Below are 6,212 nucleotides of genomic sequence, written 5' to 3' on the forward strand. Positions count from 1 at the left end.
TGGCCGGCCCCCGCTTGGTCTGAGGCTGCGTCGCGGGCACTGACTTGGGGGTGGGGGAGCCAGCACTATGCTGCACCCTTTCCACTGCGCAGTAGCGAGGCGTCCTCATTTTACAGAAGGGGAAACTGAGGAAATCACCCCTCTCCCCCCCACCCCTTCCTAAGGAGCACTAACTCGCGCCGTCGGGGCTGAGAACTGGGAGCCAGCCAGGCTGCAGAACACGTAGCATAGCAGCGCCCTCATTTCCTTGTGAAGACTGTCCACTGCGCGCTGGGGCTTTGTGCGCAGAATTTGCAAACCTTATTAAGTTGCATGCATATTCTTAAATGGGGGCTGAAGGTGGGCAGCGGATGGTCACTGGGAACTAATTCTCACCCCAGCCGCCACCACCCCACTCCCCCTTGGAACCTCGGTGCCGCCTGATCTGGCACTTTCCAATTTCTTCGCACCCGGCACCCACACTTGCTAGCCTGTCTTCAGTTAGCCTAGGTGTGAAGTGATGTCGCATCCTCCTGACTTACCTGAATCAGGATGATTGCGCTCCATCCTTCACGTGCTTTCTGGCCAGTTGTGAATCTTGGCTGAAGTGTCTGTTCAAATCTTTGGCGCAGCTAAAAAATTGTCTTTTATGACCGAGTTGTAAATGTTGAGAGTCTAGATATGAGTCCCTTCGTTGATGTGTGATTGGCACTTCTCCCCTCCGTTTTGTGATTTGCCTTTTCACTTTATCTTGCGGCATAAAAGTTTTCCATTTTGATGCAACCCAGCTTTTATATTTTTAACTAGGTTCAGGGTTTTGTGTCAAGTTAGGTTTTTATTCTACTCGTGTGAGTACTTAGGAGTTGGGTGGCCAAGCTTTGTGTTAGGCTGATGTTTATATTGCAGAACTATTTTCTGTTTTCTAAAGCACCACAGTCATTTTACATGCAGGCTAGCCATGTCAGTGGCTCTGTCATCCGCGGTGACTTTGATCCTGTCCTTTTAAAACATCAGCAACTCCAATAAGACAGAGTAGCAGCACCACATCGTGATTTGCATGTACACGAAATAAAATGTTCATTTCATTTACTCTTTCATTTCCTAATGTTGAACTTTTCATGCACTTATGTCCCCATTTCTTATAGAAACTGTCAAAATTGCTTATCTATTTTAAAGTTGATGGAGACGTTACTGGGCCGGCTGGAGCAAATGGATGAACAACGGGAGGACCGTGACCGTGACTGTGATTGTTTTTCCTATTAGCTATATGATTATCTTTGTATATCTGAACACTAGTCCCTTATCAGAGAGTAACTAATTTTAGTTTGCTTTTTGGTCAGTCTATGGCTTTTTTTTTTCAATTTTCTTCTTGGGGAGGGGGGTTTGGCATCTCCCAAGTGGCAATCAGGGGACCACTGAGAGTCTATCCCCAGAGATTTTCTACTATCTAGGCCCTGTGGTTGAATGTTAAGATGCCAGGAGGCAGTGTTGCATGAACCCAGAGTCCTGGGGTCTTCTCCAGGTGATGCTTGAGGTCCTTCAGGCCACATCTGACACTGCTGGAGTTGGGGGTAGGTGATATGTGGAGCCTGTGCATGTAAGACATATGCCCTAACCTCTGTTCTGTCCCACTGGTCCCTTTATTTTCCTTACAGTGACTTTCAAAGAACAGAAATCTTGGTGCTTTTGGTGAACTAGCTAAAGAACTTTTGAATAAGTCAGGGTCACAGAGTCTTTATAGTCTCAGTTTTTGCATGTAAGCCTACGATTCAAATTGATTCTGGTAGGTATTGTGAGAGAATTGTTCAGGTCTCTCTCTCTCTCTCTCTCTCTCTCTCTCTCTCATCCAATTTTTCTAGCATGAGCTCTAAGCTTTGAGCTATCTCCTTGGCCTCTGCCTTTTCTCTTTGATAGTTTCTTATGGTAAAAGCTGACCCACTGATATGAGGCATTTTGTCTTTTCATAAAAAAGAGTTGAGTACCATCAATGTCCCCCAAAATGCCACATTATGAGCACCCACAACTTTTGTAAGTTGTATTTTCATTTTCAATTCTCTAACTGCTTTCTAATTTTTCAATTGACCCATAGGTTATTAAAAGCATGCTATTGCTTTCCAAATATTTGGAGATTTGACCATATATCTTTCTGTTATTGGTTTTTATTTTAATTGTACTTGGTCAGAAAATATCCTTTATACTACTAGAATATTTAAAATATATGAATATTCTAAGATATGATTATTACCTTGGTGATGATCCATGTGTACTTGAAAAGAAGATACATTTATTTTTTTTGGTTGTTGTTGTTTGGCTGAGTCATCTCTAATTGTGAGTTGGGAGTAAACTGAAAGGAATAATTGAGTCTTGTATAAAAATAATTGTATTTTCAACGATTTTCATGTGCTTATTGAAAATCAAGTGTGTGGTGAGCTGCTTTTAATTGTGAATTTGTCTATTTCCTTTTGTAATTCTGCCAGTTTCTGCTTCATATATTTTGAAGCTCTGTTATTTGACACACAGGCATTAATGACTTTTTTGTCCCCTTGAGTTAACCCCAATACCATTATAAAATGATCTGTTAATGTTTGGCAATGTTCATTATTCAAAGTCTACTTTTTCTGAGACTAGTACACCCTACCATTTTCTTCAATTTATGTTACCAGGCTATGTGAGTGAGTTCGGGACATGTTTCCACAAATACGTCACTTTGCTCTATCAATTATTTTGTTTTGTGTTTCATTTGGAGGCCACACCTGGCAGTGTTTAGGAATCACCTCTGGTAATGCTCTAGGGACCATATATGGTGTCAAGTACCTAAGTAGGATTTGCTATATACAAGGCAAATACCTCAATCCCTGTTCTCTTTCTAGCTCCTATATTCATTATTTTGAATAAAGGTGTTTGAAAAACTGCAGGGACAGGGTGTGCATGTAAAGTTAAGAAGTCAGGCAAATATCTGAGGATGCTTCTTACTAGCCACTTAGGTTTCGCCCATTTTCACAGTCTTTATTTTTCAAGTGCCCTTGCAGTCTCTTACTCCAGTGTCTAATCAAATACCTATTTTCCGATTGACCTCAGTTCCTTTCTGTTGTGAACTAGATTCATTCCTTCAGGGAAAAGCTAGAGAAATGGGGATCTTAGCTAGGGTGGTTCCTCTCATTCAACAATTATAATTAAGCTTTTCTCTTAGTTTAATTTTAATTGTTCTACACTGCCTTCAGAGAGTTGGTATTTTGGCCTTTGTTTTCTACTTTTTCCCCGGTTTATAACTGTTATGGTGAAGTGGTCAGTATGATCAAACTTGAACACTAAGTTGAATTTCTTCTTGCATATTTTAATATGTAGTATTTTCCATTGCATTTGAAATATCTCCTACTCTTTTTATTATGACTTATGCTTGACCCACAGATAATATATGTATATTTCTTAACTTTCAAACATCAGGTGCTATTTTAGTTACTGTTTCTTTACATTTCTACCCACACTTCTTCACCTTTTTTTCAGAGAAATTCATTGCATTTTATCATTCCTTTTTTTTTCTTTTTTGGGTCACACCCGGCAATGTACAGTATGTATTTCTGGTTCAAGCATTCAAGAATCTCTCCTTCTCTCCTGGTGGTGCTCGGGGGACCATATGGGATGCTGGGAATTGAACCTGGGTCTGCCGCATGCAAGGCAAACGCCCTACCTGCTGTACTATTGCTCCAGCCCACCTTTTATATTAAAAAAAAAACTTCATGTCATAGCACATTATCAGGTTTTTAAATATTTCCAAGTGCCCTTGAAAAAAAAGACTAGTCAGTTGTTGACTGTGGTTTCATGCATACAAATATTTAAATAAAATTGCACTGGAGCGATAGCACAGCGGGTAGGGCGTTCGCCTTACAAGCGGCCAACATGGCCGACCCGAGTTCGATTCCTCCGCCCCTCTCGGAGAGCCCGGCAAGCTACCGAGAGTAATCGATATGCCAGACACAGTAACAACAAAGTCTCCAGTGGAGACGTTACTGGGCCCGCTCGAGCAAATCGAGCAAATTTTGTTAATTGGAAGTGTTTGCTGAAGCAACAGCACAGTGGGTAGGGCATTTGCCTTGCATGCGGCTGACCTGGATTCGATTCCTCCACCCCTCTCTAAGAGCCTGGCAAACTGCTGAGAGTATCTCGCCCACATGGCAAAGCCTGGCAAGCTACCCGTGACATATTCGACATGCCAAAAACAGTAATAACAAGTCTCACAATTTGTTGTGAGACATTACTGGTGCCCGCTCGAGCAAATCGATGAACAATGGGAGGACAGTGCTTCATTTTTAGGAAAACTGGTATTACCTAAATCTTTCTCATTCTTTCTGATTTTGCCTGATTTTTGTCTTATTTGCTGAGAGAACTGTTCAGTGCCAAAAGGGCCTATCTGGCAGACTCAAACAAAAGGGAACTGAAGCCCTCTCAGATGCAGAGATCTGAGAAACCGGTGGTTGGTCTGATGTCACATAGTTCATGGAGCTCCCAATCTGGAGACCCAGTGACACCTGGAATTGCCTGCAGGTACTGCTCCAGGCTTCTCAGGTGGGTTCAGTTGCAGGGATGGACACTTGTGATATCTGGGTAAGGTATTCACTAGGTCTATAACTCCATCCAGGTGGTCCTGGAATCCACATTAGTCTTTAATGTTTATTCTTTGCTTTTTGTTTTGTTTGGGGGCCTTACCCGGTGGTGCTCAGAACTTACTTCTACCTCTGTGCTCAGGAATCACTCCTAGTGTGACTCAGGGAACCATATGTGATGCCAGAAATTAAACCCAGGCAAGCCACATGCAAGGCCAGAGCCCTACCTGCTCTATACTACCTACCACTCAGCCCCTACTCTTTGAGGATTTCATTTATATTTTAATGTGTCTAGTAGAAGATCAAGCATCTTATTCCAGGTACATCCTAACAGGATAGCAGTGGAACAGCATAGAGATGGTTTTCTGACAGAAGTCACTCACATTTGAGAATGGGGTTTGAGTAATGGCAGGGAAAAGAATGCTCCTTTGGGTCATTATCAAGTATATAAAAAAGTCCTTTGAATTCAGGAATCACAATTGTGACTCTTGATGGCATATTAGCAGGAGGAACTCATTATCATCAGTGCATTCTCTAGCAGCCTATCTGTCAGAACATTGTTCTCTTCTTCATGATTGTCTTAGAACCCATCTGAGTCACCAAAACAGAAATACTACAAACTGGGAGGTTTATGTATTTATTATTATTTGGGCCTGGGGTGGGATTGGGTCACACACTGCTGTGCTTAAGTCCTATGTCTGGCTCAGGGATTACTCTTGCTCAGAGGACCATGTATGGTGCTGGGGACTGAATCAGGATTGACCACATGAAAAGCAGGCAACTTTTTTGGTTGTTGTTTATTTGTTTTAGGACCAGAACAGACAATGCTTATGCTCTGCACTCAGGAATTATTCCTAGAAATATTCAAGCAACCATATGGTATGCTGGGGATTGAACCCAGGCTGACTGGATGCAAGACAAATGCCAGATTTTCATTCCAGCCCTATCAAGGCAAGTAACTTAATTCCTGTATTATCTCTCTAATTCTAACTGGAGAGATAGTTTATAGACAACAGAAATATATTCCTTACAGCTCTAGAGTCTGGGATGAAGACTGACTAATTGTATGATCAGGGCCCATTTCCTGTTCATCACTACCTTTTTGAATATGTCCTTATATAGTGGAAGAGGCAAAGGAACTGTCTGAGGCCCCCATATATTACCAAATCATCTCCAAGTACCATCACACTGTGGATTAGGTTTATAAGTTTGGGGAATACAACTTTTCAGATTCTAGAGATAAAACGGGCTGTTGAGAAGTGGCTGCCTAGCCAGACCTCAGCAGCCGGATGGGATCAGCAGAGAGAGCATTGGGCACTGAAAGCAAATGGAAGGAGTGTCTGCCAGACCAGGTCTGACCCCGATAACAGGCCTTGCCTCTCTGTCCTTCTCTACCAGGGCCCCTGGATGCTTAATAGAGAACCGTGGATGCTAAATGCTGACGCATCCAGAGTCTTCAGCAGTCTGAATACCCTAAGGATTTCACGGAAGAGATCACTCTCTATCTTACCCCTTACCCACAACTGAACATCACATAATATACGCAAGAAATAGCTTCAGTTGTGAAACCTTTGAGGTTCCGGAGCTAAACTGTTACTGTCGCAAACACTTTAGTAAGTCAAAGATATCAAA

The sequence above is a fragment of the Sorex fumeus genome, unplaced genomic scaffold (genome assembly GCF_029834395.1).
Source record: "Sorex fumeus unplaced genomic scaffold, SorFum_2.1 ptg000043l, whole genome shotgun sequence".
NCBI lineage: Eukaryota > Metazoa > Chordata > Mammalia > Eulipotyphla > Soricidae > Sorex > Sorex fumeus.